This window comes from Pleurodeles waltl, chromosome 9 (genome assembly GCF_031143425.1).
Source record: "Pleurodeles waltl isolate 20211129_DDA chromosome 9, aPleWal1.hap1.20221129, whole genome shotgun sequence".
Taxonomy (NCBI): Eukaryota; Metazoa; Chordata; class Amphibia; order Caudata; family Salamandridae; genus Pleurodeles; species Pleurodeles waltl.
The window spans coordinates 68,173,786-68,200,019 of record NC_090448.1 but is presented as its reverse complement, the minus strand read 5'-3'; the positions used below and the strand labels follow the sequence as shown (position 1 = coordinate 68,200,019).

At 44.1% G+C, this 26,234-nt stretch overlaps 1 protein-coding gene and 1 long non-coding RNA gene across 2 annotated transcripts in view; one reads left to right on the top strand and one right to left on the bottom strand.

Moving 5' to 3' along the window:
* The window catches only part of LOC138258961 (uncharacterized), a 93,262-nt gene extending 87,504 nt beyond the window's left edge, over positions 1-5,758 (top strand). Inside the window, exon 3 of the long non-coding RNA XR_011198612.1 lies at positions 5,712-5,758. This is a non-coding gene — a long non-coding RNA (uncharacterized lncRNA). The remainder of the gene's footprint in view (positions 1-5,711) is intronic.
* Positions 1-26,234, bottom strand: part of PLXND1 (plexin D1) — a 281,158-nt gene that overhangs the window by 219,808 nt on the left and 35,116 nt on the right. The gene's annotated exons all lie outside the window — the stretch shown is intronic.

The following is a 26,234-nucleotide window of genomic DNA, read 5'->3' as shown; positions in this document are numbered from 1 at the left end:
CTCAAGAACAAATATTACATCTTAGCTCTCCACTTTTTTGGGCTTTGGAAATTTCCTGGTTTTACTATGTGGTTCTCAGCACTGAGTTAGTTTACTGATGTTAGCCCCCCTCTGTAAATAATGATGTCCTAACATAATGAAGGAAGTGATGGAGATGAACATGTTACAGCAGAAGATTGGCTCTAGACATGGACTCGATGGGACAGACTTTTCAGGGAAAGACAAAGGGCATGGTTTAGAGTTTGGGGGACAGGGTACCCCATCACAGATCTGATACAGTACTCTGTCCTTCAAATATTTAGTCTGCCCACCCTGTTCTGAGTCTGGTGGACTGCAAGCTTTTCTACGGCTGTGACCCCAGCTGGCTCAGGTGGAAACTTGATCCCACGGCCTGTTGGGGTAGGGGCTGCTGGAGAAAGGATATCAGACTTCCGCACCATCTCGGGCTTTGGGAGTTTGTCTTTGAAAAACAAAAACATTGTTTGCTGTTGTCTTGTTTTAGGTGGCCAGACACTAAACTTTCAATGCCTTCGCAGGAGCCACTGTGACGGCATCTTCTGTGAACACACTGATCACTAATGGGCCAGCAATGATCTCTAAACATGACGGTCCTCAGTCCAGCAGGGAGGCCGACGTGATGTCCTCTGCGACTCTGATGGACAGAGTTAAAACCAGGCCCTAAATCCCTAATTAAGGCTGGCACGATAAATTCCAATATGTGAGGTAACTCCTGCTGCAGCAAGTTCAGGAATTATGAATTTTGGGATTAACACGGATAAATATTGCAGGTCATACTTGCTGATGTTTACTGGAGGAAAAATGTCTAGTGCATACTCATAATAGATGCTATTTATTGAATCTGATAACGTTATTTATAAGAAAGCGTGGTACGGCTGGGGCAGAGATAATCACATACAGAGTTCCCATGGAGAGAGATGGGTGTATTCATAGAGTAAATGGGTACACAAAGTGGGAGCCGGAGACTCTACAGTACTGCAAATGGGGGCAGTTATTTGAACTTAGAGAAAAGATGGATATGTCGGCTGAGAAGCACTTCAAACTTGGAAACAGAGAACCCCAGGTTCAGACAGTGTTTATGGATGAAGTCACATTTGTTTCCATACGAAGCCAAGTCTGGTGGCTCAGTGGATTGATACACTCAAAGGAGAAATCAGTGTCCCAGGTTGAAATCCTAGCAGGTTCACCCAGCCTTTCATCTTTCCAAGGTCGCTAAAATGAGTACTATTGGTTAAGAAGAAACCTTTGTCATTAACAAAGTTACCGATTTGGCTGAACTTGTGATTCAAACAGAAGGTTTGTGATAACACCATTGGAGAAGGCTTTTTAGCCCCCTCCAAAGCATAGCCTTAAATGTCAAAACCACATGCATAAACCGTGACACTGGAGGAGCCTGTTTTCACACCCTCTGCCTCTCCTGTGTCCTTGGTGTGACCTTGGAGGTTTGTCACTTCTGACTTGGCCTCACCCATCAGGGTGTCTTCAGCAGCTGCACATGATTGAGCCGGTCACGATGGCCCAGGAGCCTTCCTCTGAATGTTCCCACAGGCTTGTAGACCTGCTGCATCCACAGATGTTTCCAGCAGCACCTCTGGGGGTCTGGCTGGTGTTTCAGAGCAGAGCAGAACACGTCACTGGTGATCCTCAGCCAAGCATGCTCTAGTCTGATGGCCTGTATCGGAGATGTGGTGCTCCGCGCCAGAATATAAAAATATCTTCATCAGCAGTGCTGTAAAACTCCAACATCAGATGTAGGCACGATTGTGTTATATTGTAGTTGCATTTCTATAGCGCTCTATGGGCCATATGTACAAACACTTTTTCCCATAGACACAGAATGGGTAAAAACCTTTGCTACATCTGGCCCTATGCTCCTGAGGAGCCTTTGTTGGAATGGGTGGCACAGTGTCCCGTAGTTTATGCTTGGTTGGAAGGGTATCTCTGAATTACACTCTGATGTGCAGCACATATGTTAGATGGGGTTCAAATACCTACAGTAAACCTGAGGTTTCACTGTGTGTAACAAGCAAGGGAAAAAGGGGGTGTCTGGCTGGAATTGCTAGGATGTTCTGGGTAGAATCATAAGATCTACCTGGAGGAGAGGAGGGTGGGGGGCACACAGATTTTGAGATGAGCTTGTTTCAGACAGGGCTGGCATTAGGCATGGGCAGTGTGGGCATCTGCCCAGGGCCCCATACTCAGCCCACTAACTTAGGGCCCCACACCAGTGCGAACAGCCAGGCCACTGCAGGAAAGCTGTCTCCTTGCAATTGGGCTCATGGGAAGGGGTCCCCTTCCCTGCCCTCGCTGCTAGGGGGCCCACCCCAATTGCAAGGAGACACATTCTTCCGGTTGCATCTGCAACCCCCCATCCCACTCCCACACAGACATATCTATTGAGATGCAAACGGCCCTGAATGTGTATGCGAATTAGAGGGGTGTCACAGAATTCTTTTCTGCCCTGGGCCCCAAAAATCCTAGAACCGGCCCTGGTTCCAGAGTGTTGGGCCTGGATAGAGAAGCGGCGGGTCCAGTGGCCCAGACATTTCCATGCAGGGTTGCGTGCCATAGGCCTCCACGTGGCTCTGTAATTTTGATTTTGTAGTTGGGAGGGGCAGGGGGTGGAACGCATGAGTTTGAGATTCACCTCACAAAAGGCCTAAATTGCAAGATTATCAGAGGACTCTTGCTTTGGAGATAAGGTTTAGAGGTCAACATTGTTGCAATATACTGAATTTGAATAAACAGAACTTCATCTACTATACTGCATTGTGAAAAGACTGGTGCAACATGTAGGAGTGCACACTATGGTTGTGAAATGTTAATGAGAGCTCTTTGTGAGCAGGAAAAAAAGCCAATTGGTTGTCTGAGCCAGTGGAACTGACTACTCTTCGTTGGGTATTTCACCACAGTGATATACAATCAGCATGCTTCCGCAAGCTACCTATTTGTACCTTATGTTCTGGGATGTTTTATATCCGTTTACTCTGATTTCCCCTTGGTGATAAGATTTCCAATGTCATGGAACAGGTTCAAAGGTCATGTGATGTCACTACCTGTCACATAAGCAGGTGGGTTTACAGGTCACCCACTGGTGTGAGATTTTGGGGAACAAAAGCATGACCTCTTTGTCTTGGGATGGAAAGTTCTGAGTGTGCTGTATTGAAGATCCCGTACAGCCGCCCACCCCACTATTGGCAGTCAACAACCTTAGGAGGAGTAAATATCTGGTTGGACTTTTTGTGTGACCTAGCAGCCACAACCCCATTCAGCTTCATTTCCTAGTTTCCTAGTTTCCGATCAACACTGCCACCGCTCCAACATTCATACTGCTGGGCACCAAGTGATACCATGAAATCTACCGATCCAGCCAATAAATTGATTCTGTGAAACAAAATCTCATAACAGTGACGCTAACACCAAGAAACCTACAGACATTGTCAACGATGTGGACTCAATAGACAAAGATGGCCAGAGCCGGACACCTATAGTAATTTACCAACTATCTCCAGACACAAGCTGACCAATTGTAATGACAGGTCATCCAGAGGTTACAACTTTGCGATGGCAGCTCCTTTGCCCCACATATTAAGTTTATAGAAAATCTGTTCCATCCTAGAAAGAGTTGACTACAGAAACCAAAGTAGCCTTTCCATCTCTGACAGACCTCCACACTGCCCCGGTGCCCACAAAATGTTGCCCTTGTGTCTCGTTGACCCAGGATCCTATTCATTGAAGATGGCCAACAGGTCATCAGCGGACATGTCTGTTGCATGAAGGTCTGTATATCTCATTATTGTACCATGACAACATTGGATGATGTCCTTTCTTCTCTGACACTGGCCCTTCCTCTTTTACGCGAACAATATGGCGACACCAATAGTTTGTAAACAGTACACCTTAACTCATATTACCCAAATGCAATAGACAAAACTTTGTACCGATGGCAGCCAGATAGTTCAGAGGAAACACTAAACCTATCAAAACAATGGCCACAATTTAAGAAAAAAGGGAGATTTAAGTCTTAGAGGGGGCAGAAGGAAAGTCCCCCGCGTATAATCATACAAACATTTATAACAGCAGGTAAATACAATGGCACCTGGAGTTAAACAAGAAGTAAGCCCACGAAAGAAATAAAGACAAAAAACACGCACTTCTTGTCTGGTTACTTTCAGCTCCTTTTGGATTTCTGATTTTATCTCGGGTGCTCATAATGTTCTCTGTGGCATTAATTAGCATATCGTGTCAGCCGCCATTGCTTATGTCAAAGAGACTGGTGGAAAGAACAAAAGCTGCTCTGTTTTTTTCTTCCCCAAAAATGAAATGTATTCCTTTCCTATTCTCGTCTCCATGGGATTCGACGGTCCTGGTTTGTGTCCTCTGAGATCGGAAGGGAAATGTGATGCGTGCTCTGGAATGTTCTGTGGAACCTGATAGCGCCTGTGTGCGCCCGGCTGTCATTGTGAATAAAACATACAGGTGGGTTGGTGGCCTATCCTTGGGCGATGACGCGGTAGACAGGATCGGTGCAGTGGGTTCATCGTTCCGCATCTAGGATAGCTATAAAGAGCATCACGTGGGCATTGCCACGTGGTAGTTTGAAGACCAGCACATTTAAATGTACTTCGGTATTGCCACTAAGGGGCATATTTATACTCTGTTTGCGCCGGATTTGCATCATATTTTTTTACGCAAACTTAACTTCATATTTATACTTTGGTGCTCGACCCGTCTATCGCCAAAGGTATGGAGTTTGAGTCATTTTTTGGACGTGAAAACCTACCTTGCGCTAATGACATGCAAGGTAGGCGTTCCTGTGCAAAAGATTACTCTAAGGCATGTGTGCCTTATTTGTCCTCCGGCGTCAAAATGACGCACAGGAGGAAGCGGGCCTTAAAACATGGCGCCCAGCCGGATTTGTGCCGTTTTTTAACTCCTAGGTCAGGGCAGGCGTTAAGGGACCTTTGGGCTCATTTCCATGGTGGGAGACCATGGAAGCAGTCCACAGGTGCCTTCCCTGCATCCAGGGACACCCCTGCCACCCTACCCAACCCTGAAGGACACCAATGGAAGGGGGGACCCATCCATGGTGAGTGCAGGTAAGTATATATTTTTTTTCTTTAAAGTGGCATGGGGGGGCTAACTTGGGCCCCCCTACATGCCACTGTGCCCAATGGCCATGGCCAGGGGACAGAAGTCCCCTGGGCATGGCCACTGGGCAGGGGGGCATGACTCCAGTCTTTGCTAAGACAGGAGTCATTTCCATGGGGGTTGTAAATAAAAAAATGGAGCAAGTCAGGTTAGAGCCAATATTTTTGACTCTAACCTGACTTGCACCATCTTTTGGCGCACAACCCCCAGTCTTCCCTTCGCCTCCGCTGCCTGGTTACCGTCATTTATTTTGATGCTAACCAGGCCGCAGCGCCGGCTAACGTCATTCCATAAATAAGGCACCTGGTTGGTGCGTTGGAATGGCGTTAGCCGGCGGTAAATATTTTGACGCAAATCTGCCCTGGCACTGATTTGCATCAAAAAGTATAAATATGGGCCTAAGTGTTGGTGATCTTTGGGAACTTTCTAAATTTAAATTTGGATTCCAGGTTGTGATATTCGTGCTAACATGATTTGGCATTGTAAGAATAATTTGGATTATCTCTTGACTGATATGATAGTTTTTAATCTCTTTCTAATAGAGGGAAATTCCTCGATGACCAATCAGAAAACAGACAGCAGTGCAAGCCAAGAAGAAATCAGCATTCAAAGTGACCAGATTTCAGAGGGGAATTTCAGCCCAACTTGACTGGAAACTATCTAATGTTTCAATGCCTGAATGGCGTATTTTGACGAATTCAATTCCAACGATGGAGACATAATGAGATCATAGCTAGGCGGTCCATTGGTGTCTTCTCAATTTGAAACAGGGCTTTAAATGGCAATTCTTTATAAGAATACTAACCCATGGCCATCACACTGATCCCTGCAGCAAAACATTGTATATGTCAGGTTGCCCAAGCATCTTCCAATGGTTGCCTTGAAGTTCATTCGACTTATTTGCATCCTCGGGGGTCACAATGCATTCCTAAAGGAACACTCACAGGAATTCGATAAGCCTGCCTTACAAGAACACTATCAAAATTATATAGCTTGTATGTAATACTGTAAGTCAACAGGCAAAAGTGACTCAAGAATTTGTTGTCTTTTCAATGCCATGTCTAACAATTCACATAATTGCTCACACTCACACATATGGAGAGACACCTGTATGAGGCATGATGGTATTAAACAAGCTCTCCTTGATGGTACCCCATCTCCACAACTAGACAGTGTCTTGGAAACAAAGTGAATTGGCATTTGTGTATAGCGCTTTAATCCTGTGCAATGTTGACTTCCAACATGGACGTTTCTGCAGAGATAGAGAATCCCAATGGCGAAGAGAAGGGTGGAACACTTGTCTGTAGCTTATTAGTAGTCTGAGCGGCCTTAAGCTTTGTATTATCATTTGTAGGAGACAACCTAGTTAGAAAGCAACAGGGCTGCACATTAATGGTATGATGCAAAACAACACAAGATTGTGGCAAAACAACACAAGATCATATACATACAATGTGCACCTAATGGGAATTGGGTATTGTGCTTTGAGATACTATTCTGATCCTACAGCCTCTGTAGGTCTGAGGTCTAATTAACAAAACCTATTGGGGCCTATTCACAATCTGCATTTTGTAGCATATTTGTAGTACTAGAATAGAACTACAAATTTACTAGAAAATGCTAGTCACATACCTAGGTGTGTAAGTCTATGCCTCCCCCTCGCCTAACCTTTCTGTGTGGAGATCGCTGCCTTAGTGCATTTTATTAGTAATTGTGGATGGGACAAAGAGGAGTGACTGAAAGATGTGAAACACTTACGGCTTATGGGGAGGGATTAAGGAAGGTCTAACTACGAGTTTAGGAAGGGTTACAGAGGAGTTTAGGGAGAGTCAAATACCCACCCACAAAACAGTAATCCTGTTGCTATTCACAAACCGCCCTTCTATAGTTACTACAACTAAAAATGACTCAAAAAACAGTTGCAAATGTACTCCTGCTCAGCGATAGAATAAATCCAGCACCATACTTGGCCAATCACTGGTACTCTATAACTCTCCCATAGAAATGAATGGAGATAGGAACTCAAAATAAAACCCTGCAGGCACCAATGTTGAATACATTAACATTTGGAACTATTAAAAAATGTAAATACATTTTATTTAATGTTAAAAAATTCTACAGATGAAACATTATTTTATTTTAAATTATAGTATTAACCTTTTTTAAATTGAAAAACGAATGTAACACTAATAGTTATTAAAAAATATTTTAACAAATTCTATACATCATCTTTAATAATTTTGAGTACTTAATAGAAGTATATCTGTTATATACTTTAGATGGGATTATTTTATTTAAACTTCAGAAAACATGGTTTTAGTTTAATTTAATATATCAAAAATAATACATTTTTAACTTAAACTTAGGTTATTAATGCTATAACTTTATTGTACTGTTCTACAGTTTAAAAACTATATATATTTAATTAACAGTATTTAACATAGCTTTTCTAATTTAAAAAAAAGTTTAATAAAGTTTTTTACTTTTCTCTATATTTTACCATGGAGAGATCTCTGCCAGCTGTGTATAACATTAAATATGGTCATTAAGTCACTACTAGTAGTACATTTATGGTCATATTTGACATTTCTACTGGCCCCACCCTCAGTATACACTTTTCAGTAACATTAAACTTGTAAATAGTGAATAGCCCAAACTAGTAAAGCTACTCAGAAGAGTATGAGTACATTTACTTGTAGCAAACCTACATGTGCAAAACTACCTGATCTGTTTACACTCATAGCCTTACGTCTATGGTTGGGATAAATTTCTGACTATCATGGAATCCACAACATATTCCACAACTACTCCAGGAAATCTGTGAGAGTCGCAAATGGTTTTTGCCCTAATTCTATATACTGGTAAGATCCTTTACACTTGGAGAAGTCTTGTCCATATTCCCCCAAAAATTATGAGGGTGGTTCATCCTCTTTCCCACTCAGAATATGCATTTAATCCTGCCCTTGACATGAGTACATTAAAGAGCATATTTGAGGGTGGACACTGTCTAAAAATATTTGGGAATAACCACATAGTTGTGCGTTTGTGGGTCCTGATACATGCATGTATCTACACCCAGTATACCCTCTGACAACCCTAATGGTAGGTACCAATATGGAATAAAATGAGTTTATTATTTACTTTAGGGGCAAAATACATGATATTTTCTGGAAGATCATGTATCTATGCCCTTTCTTCAAATGTCAATGCCCTAGAGAAAAAAAGATAAAGGACGTGCTCTACTTATAGTTATGTATTTTCAGTTAAGTATTAAATTAGCTCAGTGTTAAGTGTTGGAAAGTAGTTAATCATTCTGATTGTTTAACATTCAGAGTGATAGTGACGCTGTTCTCCTGGAATTCACCTTTGACATTATCTCCATGGGTACTCGCAAACATTTTCCCAGGGGCCAAAAAGTTTGGTCTGTGACGTGCCTGGGGCCGCATTGATGTCAGGGCACTGGCGGTCGGGTGGGGTAGCTGGAGGGATTGGTGGCAAGGTAGGTGTAAGAGAAGCAAATGATATACATCTAGTGGCTGAAAAAAAACAATGGGAAACCAGAAAACCTGGAATTAATCGCAGCTTACCCACTTCTACATTATCACATTTAAGATGACTTTGAAATACATGATTCATGGCGTGCGCTGCACAAAACCTGCTTCTATGTTTGATTTATTAAACTATAATGTTGTTAATGTATGATAAGAACCCAGGCCACCCATAAAGTGCACATATCAAGTGGCTTGCCTCTTTAATTTACTATTGATGATGTCTCAGGGTAGAGGAAATAATGTATGTATGAAAACTATCACTTTTAAATGAATACATCTCAATGCACTGATAAAATAAATTGTACTAAGGCAAAAATGTTCTGAATGTTAACTAAATACACTTTTTTAATTTTGAAGAGACTGTCTTGGTTTTACACTTGTGCTGCAGGATGTCTTTAAAAATGAAGGCGTTTCTAAAGTTAAGTGCAGGAGTCCCTAGTTACTTCTTTTCTTTAACACCAAATAAGTTTGAAATAAATGATTGTGTGTCTATTTGATATTTTTATTGTTAGTGTGGAGTTGAGCAAACAGCTGCCCAGTGCTCAAGTTGCCCGAGGGGCCGCATGTAAAAGTCAGAGGGGCCGCATGAGGCCCGCGGGCCGTACTTTGAGTATCCATGCTCTAGAGTATCATAGCCAGCAGAATGGGCGGGGCGGGAAGGCGCACGGGGTGGGTGGGTCGCGGCGGTGGCAAGGTCGGGGATAAAATTAAATAATTAACTAAAAAAATAATTTAAAAAAACGCTTACCGCCATTGCCACCGCTCCATCCGCTCCTCTGGAGGCACAGGCTCCCAGCCTGCCCTGCACCAATCCTGATGCTGCTCAGAGTAGCGTCTGGATTGGCTGGGAGTGCCCAGCTTGGGCTCTCCCAGGCAGACTGGGAGCCTGTGCAGGCTCTCTCCAGTCCGGCTCGAGATGGCCAGCCAAATACACATGCGCCCTCTGAGGTGAGTGCTCTGTACACTCCCATCAAGTGCTCGTCACAGCCTGTGGCCCACCCCTTTCCAAGAAAATGATAATAAACGCAGTTTATTATCATTTTCTTGAAAAGGTTTGCAGCTGCTGCTGCTGGCGGGGGGAGGGGCGACGCTCCTCCGCTCCTCCGCTCTCATGGAGGAGCCGCCCCTGATTATAGCTGATCAAACCATAATAAACAGCATAGCACACTTTGTCATACAGTATAACGTAATATCAAGCGCCATGGCATCATACTTTAGTGTACCTGAACATAAACGTGAAATGTATACCACACTATGTAAGACACCAGGTGACACCATGCCATATAACACCATACCATATATTATCATACCACACCACATCATACCATACCACACTACACCATACCATTAAATGCCAAATATTCCATGCCATGCTATTCTAGTGTACCGGGACAAAAAACATAAATGTCATGCAATACCACACAATAGTATACCACATTATGCAACGTAAGAGGAAACACAATACCAGACCAAACCACAGCTTACCATACCATAACATACCATGCCGTATCACATAGCATAACACAGCACTACCTGTTAAAAATCCCATTGCATAAAACTGGTGTCAAAGAAAACGAAACATTAAATGCATTTTGTACAACAACATAGTATACCACATCACACTGTTTAACATAAGAGGAAAATCCATACCATACCATTCTACAATGACAAGCTATACCAGCCGTGGTATTCGGAGCTCCGGTGTTTAATTGCACCGGCTGCGGGCTTCTGAGCAGAACTAGGAGCACTGGCACTCATTCTTTTCCCTAATAGCCACTGATCATACCTACAGTATGTAATACTATAGTGTTATAGAAGGCGAAATGTCAACTACAATACCCTTAGGTATTCAGGTGCCAGACAATACCCATAGGGTATCAGACAAAGAACATCAAGTGCCACATTATACCACACAAGAGCATACCACGGAATGCCACATAGCAAGAAATACCATACCATACCATACCATACCATACCATACCATACCATACCATACCATACCATGTGTACTGTACTGTTCCACCATAGTATATCATGTCATGCAGCAAAACAAAGCATCAAATGCCATAACATCCTATTCCCTAATATTAGAGTGTACCACAACAAAAACATCAAACGCTCTGCTCTGCCCAACCATAGCACATCACACTACGCATCTCAACAGGACATACTGTGCTGAAACCGTACCACCATAGCATTCCAAATCATAAAGCATCAAATGCTAGAGCATTCCACACCGAGGCCCATATTTATACTTTTTTTAGCACCACATTTGCGCCGCTTTTGTGTCCAAAAATGATGCAAATGTAGCACTAAAAAAGTATAACTATGGGCCTAAAACTCTTTTAGTTTATCATAACAATATATACCAAAGAATATATATTACTATACCACACAACGTAACAAGAAACAGCATGCCAACACCATTCCATCCTTACTGTACCACATAGGATGCATAAGATCATATCATAGGGAGCCAAAGCTCACCTTACCGCAGCCTAGGCAGGCTGTAGAGACTCTCTTATGATGTGTAGGCTGCTATACAAGGGGGAACTGGAGAGGGCTAAGAGGCATTGGGAGAGCTCTTTGCGGATCTCTCTCCATGATGCCTTGTCAATTAAGGATAACAAAACTTTTTGGCATACCGCTGCAGTGTTTGAGAGGGGCACAAATAGGAATGTAGAAGTCCGTGTTCAAACCCAGCAGTGGGCTGGCCACTTTGGCATGCTCTATAAGGATAGTGGTAACCAGGCTGAGATAGGTTTAGAACTGCCTCCCGAGCAGGTTTACCCTACAAATTCCGATTCTACTATTTTGGTATTAGGGGTTTAATAAAACGAAGCTAGCAATTAATTCCTGTCTGTCAGCAAAAGCCCCAGGGCCTGACATGATCCCTAACGATCTCTACTTGGCTAAAGTAGAAGTTTCAGGATCTTACATTAATCTCCTGTCTAATGGAATCTTGGCAGGTATGGAGATCCCCAGTTCTTGGAAAGTGGCGGAGATTATTCCTATATTTAAAAAAGGGCATCATAGGGATCCGGGCAACTACAGACCTATTAGCCTGTAGATGCTGTACAAAAAAAATTTTGCAAACAAATTCTTGCTTCTCTTGTAGATTGGATAGAAGACCATGAAGTGTTACTGGAATTCCAGATGGGCTTTAGAAGTAAAGTTATTACAGTCAACCAGGTCTTTCACTTGACCAGTATCTACTGGCAGACAGCCTCATCGATGGGGCCAAACTGTATGTTGCTTTTGTCGATTTACATGCTGCGTTTGACATGGTCCCGATAGCCATGCTTTGAAGGTCCTTTAGGAAATGGGTATCCCAGCCAATCTCCTGAACATACTGATTCAACTCCATGCACAAAACTATGCGCAAGAGAGGTGGGGTGAACATGGGCAACTGACAGAGCCTTTTAGTATAAATCGTTCGGATCGACAAGGCTGCAATTTGGCTCCCACTCTTTTTTTGTTATACATCAATGGGGTGGTGAAGTTCCTGAACGAGGAGGGGTGTGATTCCCCAGAGGTGGGTGGTAGGAGAGTCCCTGCCCTTCTTTTTGCGGACGACACCTTGTTGCTTTCTAAGTCCCCCCAGGGCCTGCAACAGTTTTAAAATCATTTTATTATGTTTGTATGGAGAAGGGATTGGAACAAAATAGTTACAAGACCAAGCTTATGGTCTTCAGCCCAGTTGGACAAAGGGTTACAAAGAGGAAAATGAGAGTGGGTACCAACATAATTGATCAGGCCCCTCACTTCGATTACTTAGGAGTGAAGCTTTCGCAAAACCTTCACTGTAGCATGCAGCTCCAGAAATCCCTTGCAATCTTAACTCAACACTCCCAGAGGGCAACTATTTCCAGGAGTGTTGCACCAGCCTTAGAAATGTATAACATGAACACCATAGGTGCAGCCCTCTATGGCTGCGAAATAAGAAGAGTTGCTGACACCCAAATTCTTATTACAACCGAGAATAGGTTTTTAAGATCACTTTTTGGATTACTAGCAATTACCCTGATGACACCTCTTTATTTTGATTTGGCTCACAGACGTTTTACTCAGATAATCGAGTGTAGAATGCTTGTCTACCGGCATTGATTGTGGTGATGAGTAGAGTTAAGTTCCTATTGTGTGGGCCTGACAAACCTCATATGTCCAACTTATATACGTAAAATTCTATTTGAATTTTCTTGGAAAAATTGGGGGCTTCTCCTGAAAATACATGTGCAATTGTAAAAGCTAGGTTAAAAGAAATTTACTGGGAATTTGCATCTACCCAAACAAATGTGTCCAGAAGTGACGCACCAGTAAGGTATTTCCTAGATGTAAAGCACTGCCATGGTATGAGCCAACTATGGATGAAGTTATCCCTCCACCCCACTGGCTCACAAATTGCACATTCAGATCAGGTATAGGATGCTCCCAGCCAAGCAATTTTGTAGCAAATGGTCTAAAGACGTACCAGGGGATGATTTATGCTTAATCTGCAGAGAGGCTTCTGAATTATTATCGCATATATTGTTCTTTTGTCCTGTGTACCGACTCCAAAAAAGAAAGTGCGTAGATCCCCTGTGCAGGAATCTGGGCACAGGCCGCTACATGGAGGCATATAGAATTTTCTCAACTGATCTAAGCAGACTGATGGCTTTCTCAGTTCTTATATTTTTATTGTCTGTATGGATTTGATGCACCAAGGGTATTAAAGCAGCTCAGGAAAGGATAGAGCCTTTGTAAATCCTTGAAAAGAGAGTGACTTGCTGGAGTGAGCTATTCATGTTGTGGCTTAGTACTTAATTGCAATTATGTAAATCTTGTGACTTAGCAATTTATTGCAATTTGCACATTGTGATGGAAAGCATGGCTCCCCTTTGCTTGTCCCATTTAACTTTTTTTATCTTTTTATTGGTGTCAATCTGTTTTTAACTTTTAAAATGTTATGCACATGTAGACCTGCTACCGGACACTGTGGGGGTCATTTGAGTTTGGCGGACGGAAAAACCCGTCTGCTAAATTCCCGCGGTCAGGTTGCCGACAGTGCGGTCGTGGACTCCATTATGAGTTCCCCGCTGGCCCAGTGGGAAACAGCCCACAACATTGACGCCGGCTCATAATAAAGCGGGCGGCAATGTTGCGGTGCGTAGGGTGCAACAGCACCCGTCTCTCTTTTCACTGTCTGCAATGCAGGCAGTGAAAAGCGTGATGGGGCTGGCCATGGGGGCCCATGCCAAGTGCATGGGCAGAGCAGTGGCCCCTACGGGGGCCTCCTGCACCTTATCTCTGCCAGCCTTTACATGGAGGTGCAACCGTCATGTCAAAGCTGGCTGAGAGGGGTGTCGTAATCCCCAGGGCAGCGCTGCCCTGGTGGTTTAGGACCGCCAGCACCGCCAGTCCCTCCAGAGGAGGGAAACTTGCGGTGCTGGCAGTCCGACCGTGGTGCAACCGCCACGGTCGTAATGTGGTGGTCAGACCACCGCTAAAGCGGTGAGACCACCGCTTTGGTGGCGGTCAGATCGCCACCACAACCTTGGCGATCTAAAGACTGTGAGGGTCGTAATGACCACCTATGTGTTTCAATACTGAACAATTTTTGTGATCTCCGATGAAATTTTGTATGCCTCTCTGAGGATATTTTTATCTGTCCTTTACATATGTTGTACTTTCATGATCTTCAAGATCGAAATAAAGTTATTACACATATCATACAACACCACACTGAACCACTCCAACCACACCATAAAACACAATAGAAGGTCATATCAAATATATTACCTTAATATAGCTGCATAGTATATCTCTAACAAACATATAAAGGAAAACTCTTATATCTCCAAAACCCCCTAAACAAATCAAACCAATCTTGATGGATCCAAAGTCCACTGACCTAACGTCAACTTATTTTGCTTTTGGGTTCCTGCACACTCTCTGCACACGTGATCCCCTTGTTGGTCCTTCCCGCCACTACCTATCACCTTAGCCACTTGCAATTCAAACTGAAATCATTCTGGTCTGGTCCTATGACAAGCTGGCACGCTTAGTGGGCCAGGGCTGCTAGAATTACATCCTTCTTTATCTACCCTTCGAGCTCCAGCAAACTTTCTACGGAACAACAATCCCATATCCATAAGGATCTCCCCAACACTGCTCCAATTCAAGAAAGAGTTGAAGACTCACCTCTTTAAAGAACACTACATCACAATCCATTAATATTTCAATAACCAGCAACTTGTTGACTTTTTGCATGTCTTTGACCCTGTACACTGATCCCCTGCCTTTAGGCTCAGTTACGCTATAGAAATACCACATTCGTACATCAATGCATAGGCCACGCAGGTGCTCAACAGGTTAAGTTTTACAAGACTTTGCCATATATGTGCAGAAGAAGATGGTATTTTGAAATTATTTATTTCTCTAAAGATACATTTGCAGAGAAAAAAAAAATCACATTTGCCACTGTACAGAGAAGAACTCTGCAAAAAAGTAAACTTGCAGTGAAAAAGTCTACATTGTGTTACTTTGCTAGGAGTTGTGTTCATGACAGTTGTCTTGCATAGTGGTGAAAAATATCTTGCAATGCACAAAATAACCCTGCATGGGCAATGGCAAACTACAATTCTGGAACTTCGCAAATGAAAAAAAACTGTGCACTTTCCTGCTCAAGACATGGAGCCAGCTGGCACCCCTTATCCCAAACTGAGACCAACAGAAAAGTTCTTAATGTTCTGCCGTATGAGACTAAAGCAGCTGCTCTACTCAAAATAAGCTGCACTTTACAGAAAATCTCAGAATAGATGCTGGTATCTGGTCTGATGGTTACTTTTATTAGGACATTCATGAATTAGCAAATACCAAGCGCTGTTTGTTGTATGTTTTTAGTAATTGTGTTTAGGAATTGTGGGAAACGGCATTGGTGCAATAATCAAATCTAAATTGAATCAGATTGGCCGGATCTCGCAGCAGAGTTGGCCGCGGCCCTGTCGGTCCATCTTGTTTCAAAGCGGGGAGATAAACAAAGATGGAGACCAGCTGCGCATCCCCCTGAGGTCTGGAAACTTTATAAATCTATCTGTGGTAAAGAGCGACATTATCGGCCTTTCTATCTGTGCCTCGAGTCCAGTCAATTGGGTTAGTCTACAAGCAATTGGATCTCAAATCAATTCTGTCCCCTTTCAAATCAGGAGTTCCAGTAATTTTGTCGGTGACCGCAACTTATGGGAAGAGCGGAGAGAGCGGACGTTGGGGATTGGTGCTGATCCACATGATTGTGGTAAGAAAAAAACAAAGGTTTCACACCCTGGGTTTTTAATACCACCCACCAGCCCCAGAGCCAGAAGGTGTGCACCCTGAACGTCGAGTAGGAAACAATGTGGGACCTAAATATTGTGGACAAAATATCGAGAGGCAAAATATTGAAAGGTATGTGCACATTTTCAAGACCTTAATTCTACACATATGTCTTGACGAGATATATATCTTCAAGGTACGTAGATGTGGAGTGAAGAATACCAAATCTATACGTCCTCTACATGCAGTTACCTTTCAATATCCCTATCCTCAATATTCAGTAGTATAATCCAGCCAGAAGTATACTATAGGACAGGAGAAGGCACGGCCCCAATCCAGCATTATTGTGAAAGGGGAATAGGGGGAATCTTGGAAACAATGGTACCAAAAGTTGAAATTTTAAAGAAGGTATTGCATTTTTTGGGTCTTTTTTAAATTATTGTTATAAATCATAGGCAGAGACGAGGCCGTGGTCAGGCTTGGCCCTGAGGGCCAAAAAACAGGCTGACCCATCAAAAGACCAACAGTGTAAATCATGCCACAGACGACGTAAAATACAGTAACACTGCTTAAAAGAAGAAGTGAGCCAAGTCACCTTTGCATATTTGGTGTGCACCGCGTAAATCATCAATGATATTATGTGCAGATCGACCTCACTATATTAAACTATGTACAAATGACGTTTTTGTATATCAGTAGCTCTGGGCGGATATGCTTCATGGTGCTCCCAATATCTGCTGGTAAGGACAACGAAGCTGTCATATCCTTCAATAGTTTGCCAAGATCACACAAATCGGCCTGCTTTGGAAGCCGGGATCTGACAACAGAATTCTCTCATCACAGATCTGCATTGGATTTACAGGACAAGCAGTGGGTAGTTCACGCAGCTGTTCACCAAGGGCCCAATTAGTATACTGTGTTCAATTTATTGGACAAAAGCGACCTGCAAGGTGCACAAATCACATGACATGTATCCTGCACTAAATAAGAAATCTTTCCAGAATCAAGTTGGGTAAACAGGGTGTGATTCAAGCACAAGCCATTTTCTGCAAAAAATGAATGGGCACTGCAGCAAATTACATGGATTAAAAATGCATCTGTGTTCTCCAAACACAACTTAAATGTAAGGGAAGCAGAAAATCCCATGCAGGTCAATGCCACTGGCCCAGTGCTTAATTTGTGCTTATTGTGTGCTTATTGTTTCCGGTGCTGAGCACCGCACTTATATTTGAGGGCCGGAGCTTATTATTCTGCCTCAAGCATTTGTTGCGAGCAAAAGACACATGTGGGAAAGACGGATTAAGGGAAAAACGAAAACGCGTCACAAAGGGAGAAAGCAGAAAGCTGCAAGAGTGAGCTGAAGGTTCAGGGAGTGGCTTTAAATGGACTGAGGAGGCGCGAGATGGCTTCAGGATTACGCTGCCTCAGTATTCCGTGTTCGCACATTTAAATGCAGCAGCCGCGTGTTTCAGGGGAAGGCTTTGGGCACCGGCACCTTTTTATTTACAAATTAAGCACTGCACTGGCCTTCCTTGCTTTAACACTCAAAATTGTTTCTGAGGAAGCCCCCACACTTCAAAGGAGGCAGCAAACCAGACTAACAGGCCAGAATAAGGTCACAGAACAAGGCATGGCGTTTGTGCTCAGGTTATGACCTGCAACGTGAAGGTCAAGGTGTCAGACACAGACTCATTTTCTTGTTCTGCATTTAATTTAAGCTGCAATGTCAGTGGAAGGTGAAGAACGCCTTCTACAGATGTAATCCACTCCCGTATTGTTGCAGCAGGCCTTCCTCGTTCGCAGGATGCTGCCTGTAACTTTTAATTTGTGAAACGGCTAAGGAAGGGAGGGGAGGGAGAGATGGGAATAGGGAAGGGGGAGGGAGATCTGGCTTGTCCTTCAGCTGGGCCCCCGAGCTTGGCCAGATCCAGACCTTTGGCGAGACACTTGACCCGCCCACCTATACTCCATCACATTAAATGTTTCAGAAATGATTAGAAACTTGTGCTTCTTAATGCAAAGTGAGCCAGGCACAGTGGATAGAATTTGTTAGGAAGATGGGGGTGTTCCCTCTAGGGGTTTCTGGGTAATTTGAGAAAGGGGTAAATTTTAAACTACATGGGGCCAGTCACTATAGTCAAAACTGGATAGGATTAATAGTTAAGTTTACATTTGGCTTCAGAGTCCTGAGGCTAATCTGTGAACAACTAAGAGGCCAGTGGTGTGATTTAAAGACACCAGGCCTGCAACATCAAAGAAAAGTGGACAGAGTTCAAATTTAAGTTTGAGAGGGGGTTTTGGAAGCTCACCTACAATAAAAACAAGCATTTGGAATGCAACGGGTCTCATATTTCTCCGAGTTAGAGCTAATAGCAGTTGTAAACTCCCAACTGGACTTTTCTTGCCACATTAAATGGAAAAAAAGAGCGCGATCGCGCTGCTGCAGTTCACTCGTAGTGAAACCTATCGGCAAAAGTGCAATTATCTACGTAACCGGCAAAAGTGCAATTAACTATGTAACAGGGTCCATGTCATGCAAAGCGCTCGGCTTCTGCCCAGCGAGATCGCGCTGCGAAAAAAGATAAAAAGTAATCCACAAACCGGATGCAAAACATTGAGCCTTGTATGTTTTCAGTACTTGGTCGCTGCGCTCGAGGAGAGCTAACCACCGCAAAAGGCATGACGTATGCGTGCCTTCCACTAATGAAAGCAAGCAGATTTTAAAAGGCAAGCCCACAAACCAATGAAAGACACTGACATGACATGGACGGAGTTACGAGCCCTTTTCTAACTACGAAAGCGTCTCGCAAGCGATATGCATGCGCATGCTGGCGCAGGCTCGACCCTAAAAAGGAAATTGATGGGAAATGGCGCATTTAATCAAAACTTGAAGGCATTTAAATATGTTTTAACAGAATACTGGGGTTTCCACCTAACACATATTGGGAAAATGGTGAACGCTTACAGGCATTTGACCAAAATCATCAGTGGAATTTGGGTGAACGGTATCGGCGGGTGTCAAGCAGACTCAGACACACGGCTACCTAACATCCATCATCATCATCACCCTTAGAAATGCACAAACACACACGCATGTACACTCAAACCATGACTTCAAATTTATTTTGCTGTAAATTTAAAACATATAGGGGGTCATTCCTACCCTGGCGGTCCGAGACCGCCAGGGTAGGGGACGGAGGAAGCACCGCCAACAGGCTGGCGGTGCTTCTGGGGCATTCTGACCGTGGCGGTAAAGCCGCGGTCAGAAAAGGGAAGCCGGTTTCCCACTGCCCCTGTGAATCCTCCACGGCGGCACTGCAAGCAGCGCCGCCATGGGGATTCCGACCCCCTTCCCGCCAGCCTGGTTCTGGCGGTTTTCACCGCCAGAACCAGGCTGGCGGGAACGGGTGTCGTGGGGCCCATGGGGGCTCCTGCAGTGCCCATGCCACTGGCATGGGCACTGCAGGGGCCCCCTAACAGGGCCCCACATTGATTTTCAGTGTCTGCTTGGCAGACACTGAAAATCACGACGGGTGCAACTGCACCCGTCGCACACCAGCAACTCCGCCGGCTCCATTCGGAGCCGGCTTCCTCGTTGCTGGTGCTTTCCCGCTGGGCGGGCGGGCGGCCTTTTGGTGGTCGCCCGCCAGCCTAGCGGGAAAGTCAGAATGACCGCCGCGGTCTTTTGACCGCGGTACGGTCTTCTGACGGTTCCCGCTTGGCGGGCGGCGACCGCCACCCGCCAAAGTAGGAATCAGGCCCATATTCTGGAATCTGCCCTTTCAGCTGCAGAAGCTGGTGCTCCCCAGGGGCTGGGGCTCTAGGTAGATGAAGCTTAGTTTTTGTCTCCACTAAATTAGTACCAGCACATCTCAACAATCTATTGCATCAGAAGTGCCAACACTGTCCAGCAGCGCTGCCATACCTTCATAGGGCAGTACAAAAACTTATCACCAGGGTGGCAAACACATTAGTAAAAGAGCACCAGAATGCACCACCAGGCCTGCCATACATTTGTAAGACAGTTCTGGATCCTGAGAGGTGCCATACATTTTAAGGCAGTATCACAACTTGTCAGCAGGCCTGCCATACATGCATAGGGTAGCACCAGAATGCACCACCAGGCCTGCTATACATTTATATAACAGCACCAGAAGACATCTCCAGGGCTGCCATACATTTATATAATAACACCAGAAGGTACCACCAGGGCTGCCATGCATTTATAGGAGAGCACCAGAAGGTGCCACCAGGGCTGCCATACATTTATAGGACAGCACCAGAAGGCATCACCAGGGCTGCCATGTATGTATATACCAGCACTTGAAGGCATCACCAGGGCTGCCACACATTTATATAACAGCACCAGAAGGTACCACCAGGGCTGCCATACATTTATAAAACAGCACCAGAAGGTACCACCAGGGCTGCCATACATTTATATAACAGCACCAGAAGGTACCACTAGGGCTGCCATACATGTATATAACAGCACCAGAAGGTACCAGCAGGGCTTCGATACATTTATAGGAGAGCACCAGAAGGCATTACCAGGGCTGCCATATATTATATAACAGCACCAGAAGGCATCACCAGGGCTGCCATACATTTATAGGGGAGCACCAGAAGGCATCACCAGGGCTGCCGTACATTTATAGGAGAGCACCAGAAGGCATCACCAGGGCTGCCATACATTTATATAACAGCACCAGAAGGTACCACCGGGGCTGCCATACATTTATATAACAGCACCAGAAGGCATCACCAGGGCTGCCATACATTTATATAACAGCACCAGAAGACATCACCAGGGCTGCCATACATTTATAAGGGAGCACCAGTAGGTACCACCAGAACTGCCATACATTTATAGGGGAGCACCAGAAGGCATCACCAGGGCTGCCATATATTTAGATAAATGCCCCAGAAGGTACCACCAGGGCTGCCATACATTTTTGAACAGCAGTGCCAGTTCCCAGCAAGGCTGCTGCACTTTGATATGAAATTAGGAGCTGCTCAGCATAGCTGGCAAATATTAGTAGGGTTGGCATAACTTTCTTGGAAAGGTTGCATGTCTCTCGGCCTTTAAGCAAAATGGTTGACAAAGAGTAACAATTACCATTCTGCAAAGTTCTTGGGTGAAAGTGTTTTATAAAGAACATATTTTTTAAATTAATTTTGTTTTTATCAGACTTGAAAAGACTGAGAACCCACTTATTGTTCATTTAATGCTCCTTTTCTTTAGCAGACCAGTAAGCAGGAAGCCACCAAGCTGCTAAAGAGCGCTATAATGCAGAAACAGCATACTCTTGGCACTGGACAGTTGCAAGTTATCCCCAGAAATGTCTTCCTGGCCAAGGCTGCTAAAGGACCACTTTATCACATGCTGCCAAATCACCTCCACTTCATCGTGGGCTTTTACATCGCCCTGAATCGGGGAGACAATCAACCCACCCCCTTTAATATACATTTAGGTCTGGTGTTAAACATCACTCTTTGATTTTATTAAAAATATTTCTATAATATACTTTCAGCCAGCCCTCTTCACCCATTGGTCTATTGTTGCGTCATTCACATTTTCTTCCACCCACTACCGCATGAGGCAGTGGGTGAGTCTACTTCAGCCACTGACTAACTTCACTGTGACTGATGGCATTCTGCACATCAACGTAGCTCCCTTCAGTACCAGGGACTACAAAGACAATTGTGGCTTGGGAATCCAAAAATATATTTTCACTTTTAGCCAATGTTTACGTTTTGATATTGGAAAGGTCCAGCAGATCCTTAAAAATAAAGTTTTAAAACAAATATGTTAAAACAAAACAAGCATTGAATAATCAAAGAGGCTGGCAGCCAATGGCAGACCTCCTGGGTTGGCTCATGTTTCTTTACATGGCCCTTGACCGTTTTTTAATTAAGCAGCATTTATCCTGTTTTATTGCAACTTACCTCTTGACAATGTATTGCCCCACAGTGCAGTGGATGTGTTATAGTGGTCAGGCAAAGTAGTGCAGCAATATGGTGATGAGGTGATGTAGGGGAGTCGATGTAGTCATCAGACGCTGTAGTGATGAAGTGTTGTAGTGAGGGATTACCCTCTTTCAGAGCTGTGGTCTCACATCATTAAGATCACTTCCAGTTGTATTCCTTTGTCAACAACACTTTGAATTCTGGGACTTGTAGTTTTGCTTTACCATTTGCACTCTCTTATAAATCAAAATAATTGGATTGGATGTCTTTGGCCCCTGTGGCATAGGAGCTGGTGGCAGCTGAGTATGGCTAAGGTAAAATGGAAAGAGGGCCTTACTTGCTTCAGAGCAGCAGGCTCCAAGGTTCGAGTTGAGGCTTCCAGACCTCATTTGCAGAACATATATAGTCTGTGAACAGCAGTGTCCCAAGTAGTGACCAGATCTATTCAGGATCACTTCTCTTTGTCATCAAAAGATGCTGAAGTCCACTGCATGGGCCTTGACTGTGAATATGCTGGGTTCAATGCAGAAAATAGGTGTAATTATATACACCTGGATACCCTTAGAGGTAAGAGGCCCGTGCTACAAATCGAAATAACAGAATATAACTAAGTCATGCATAAATTGCCTCTGTACACAGTAGTACTTTACATCCTGCCTGGCTAATTCACAAAATGATCTCACTTACTAATACTTAATTTGTGCATGTGATATTTACCAGACGGATTCTTGGGGGCAGAACACCCTAAATCCAGGAGTGGCTTGCGGCAAGGTAAAGGGGTGGGGCGGCGTGCGGGTGAGGGTGCGGGGGGAATTAAAAAAAACTTAGAAACGAAAAAAAAAAAACACTTACCTCGTCCGCCGTGCGCTGCTCCGCTGTCCCTCGTTGACTGCAGGCACGGGCTCCCAGCCTGCCATGCGGTCAATCCTGACGCTGCTCAAAGCAACTGTGTTGCTGGGCTGGAGAGAGCCTACAGCACATGTGTGTTTGGCCGGCCTGAGACGGCCAGCCAAACACACATGCGCTTTGAGGGATAGTGTGCTGAGCACTCTCCCTCACTGCTCGTCACCCCAGTCGCCCCGCCCTTTTACCACACAATGATAATAAACACAGTTTATTATTATTGTTTGGTAAACGTTTTGCAGCTGTCGCTGGTGGGGGGGGGGAGGGGGCAATGCTCCTCTGCCCTCATGGAGGAGCCGCCCCTGCCTAAATCTTCCATGACTTGGTCGGACTCGCAAAACTGGTGCAATATGCGTCTGGTATTAAAACATTTTCCAGGATATGTTTGGCTTCACTGGATGATACATTATATTTATGTAGCATTATTACGTTGTCTATATAAAATGAAAATCTGGCCCCACAGATAATTTGACAAGTGATCAAACGGTGACTTACGTTCCTTTATTCATAACCTAAGTTTGCTGCTCTTGAAATGTTCCTTTGTTCAGAGCATGTCTCGTGCTTTGGCTTGCATGCTGTGCTTATTCAGAAAGGAAATGTGGCCAGAAGCTAAACAGTTCAGTTAGGAGCACAGTCTTGCTAGCCACGCCCCTGTCTATGGGATTGGGTGCCCAAAGAGCTGGCTCCTTAGCAACCAAGAAACAATGTCATGTCGCTTCAACAACTCACCCCCATGGAGCACCTCCATCCTACCACCCTAAAACTCCCCACCGCCACTCCAGATCTGCAAGCACGCCATGTTTCCCCTCCTCCCGCTGTGTGTCCTCACAGTGTGTTCTTTTCATGTGTGCACATCACAACAACTGGCAACGCATTTCATTCCCACTGGAAACTTTGATCAGAGCAGCCTGTACCAATCCTCCAGGCAAAATACAAAGGGATTCATGCACAAATCTTTTTATGGGCACTTGTGTCATACCATTGGGATAACCTCATAGCTGACCAACCTGTGTTGTACAAAGCCAGAAACATATATCTTGAGCATGCAGAGATGCCATCTATGGAGACAATTCACAAAAGCATTTATGAGTAAGGGAAGTAGTGTTGCAGGAGTTTGCGTACTCCTACATTCCTTTGTGAAGAATCAGCACCGAATGTCCATGAATGTCCAGCTCCCTATCAGTAAACGTGTAAAGAGGGAACATTGTGTGAGGGCCCTGATTTACAAATACGTCACACAACGCAGAGCAGCTAAAGTTACTGAGCTGTGTTGCTTGAACAGGAGAGAGCAGAACATTCGATATCTACAAAGAAGTGGCACTGTTCTGCTCTCTCCCTCGCTGGAGCACTTTATGCTGCCACACGCCAACGCAGACACCCTTGTACCATAGTGCAAGGGCGTCTGCATTGTGGTCAGAGTAGTTTTTGTGCAGGAAGGGGTCTCTTCCCAGAGCTATGCTGAAAGGCCATGTCCTCTTTGTATGTGTGCTGCAGAATGTGGAAAAAACAAGGAGACGCCACCCTCAGGGAAGTGCAGGATTTTGGTGCAAATCCATGTCTACAGCTCTTTGTAGATGTACATTTGCATCAAACCCCATGGGCGGTTGCAGGGGAATGCCCACAAAGCACACATGGAACACCTCCTTGACGCAAAGTAATGTAAGGCAAGCAATTGCACTGCGTTGTCCTGTTTTGGGTTACAATCCAATGCAAATACAGATTTGCACTGGATGGTAGATATTAACCTAACACTTTACACTGGGTCTGCATTAAGAAAGTAACACAAACCAGACGCAGTGTTGTAAATTTGGACCTCACTATACAAATATATTCCCTAATAAGTTCCATTTTAGCTGTTTTGGGCACAAATTATAAAGATATGTAGGAGAATGTGAAAGAGTACACGGGACTATTACTTCATGTACTCAGATGCCTTTGTGAATCCTCCCCAATGTGTGTGGGAGATATGCAAACACATCTGCAAACCATGCATGTCTTGGTTCCCCAGGGATAAGAAGATGTGCACGCTTGCAGAAACACGCCATGTGACTGGTCAGGAAAATGTAGATGAGGTGGACACCCACAGGGCAGTAACTTTCCGCTCATTCACAAACATTTTCCCATAACCTTCCCACATTTTACTGAGCATCCAGCTTACATGTGAAAGATCCAGGCATTTGTGGTGCTCTATGTGGGGGAAAGTGAGAGGAAATCTATTATTTTCAAAGAGTGCATGGAGGAATGAACGACACTGCAAAGCAAAATATTTTCCATGATGAGAAAAGAAAATTCCCAGATTTCTAATTGTGGTACAAATGGAAGCTACTTACTAATAGGTTGGGGGAATGCTCATTCCCGGAAAGTATGTGATTACTCTGCCCTGCTTTGAAAAAGTTATAAAAGTTATAAGTTGTACAAGATGGATTAAAGGTGTTGTGAATCATCAGCTCTGCAAACAGAGCCTATTTCAGCCTTCTGCAAGGATCTAACCGTGTAAGCCCAGTTTTTACTATTTAATGGCCAATCGGCATCACTGTTGGCATCTTTGTGCTGTGAGATTGTTTTGTTTTAAATTAGACCCTGAATGGAGTTACAAAGGATGACTCCATGTGTGTCCTTCAAGCAGACCAAGATTTATGGCTCACAAAGTCTGTATTCAGTTGCAGACCCTCAAGGATCAAGGGGCTCATTGGCCCCCTCTTTGGGACATTAGCGGTCTGCCTTCTTCTCAGCACACAGGTGAGGAGCTTTCTTTCAATGGAGGCTCTGATCTAACTCACCATGCGGAAATGTATTGATATGAAGAGAACTTCAACAATGTATCTCCTGGTGGTCACAAAACATTGGGCCTGATATAGAGTTGGGAAACTCCCTAGATTTCTCGAGGATGTGCTAAATCTGAAGGAGAAGCCACAGGTGGAATTTCATCCAGCATATTATCTCTATAATGAAGGCACTGGGGGTCAAAGTCAAAGACAAGATTACTAGCATAGTTAATTAAAAGCTTTGCCAACTATAAAATCAATACGCATACATCGAGACAATGTAAACACTCAAAACTTCCTTCATAATTTGATGTAAAAGTGCTCGAAAATTATAGGAACAATCCAATCCTATAGATTTTAACCTAAGAACATATTCATAAAAGTTGATCTGTAAATGTACGCCAAGACATGTAAACAAAACACTACTTCAGCTTGTAAGGCACCAGAGCTTACTTTATACAACAAGGTGCCTTAGATGGGCTGTGCTACTAGCTTTCTGAGTCCTTTCTCTGCTAGATCTGGTTCCTAAGTCTGGGCATCATCAATTTGCCTGTTTAAAGTACCGTGCATCACAAAATATTATGCA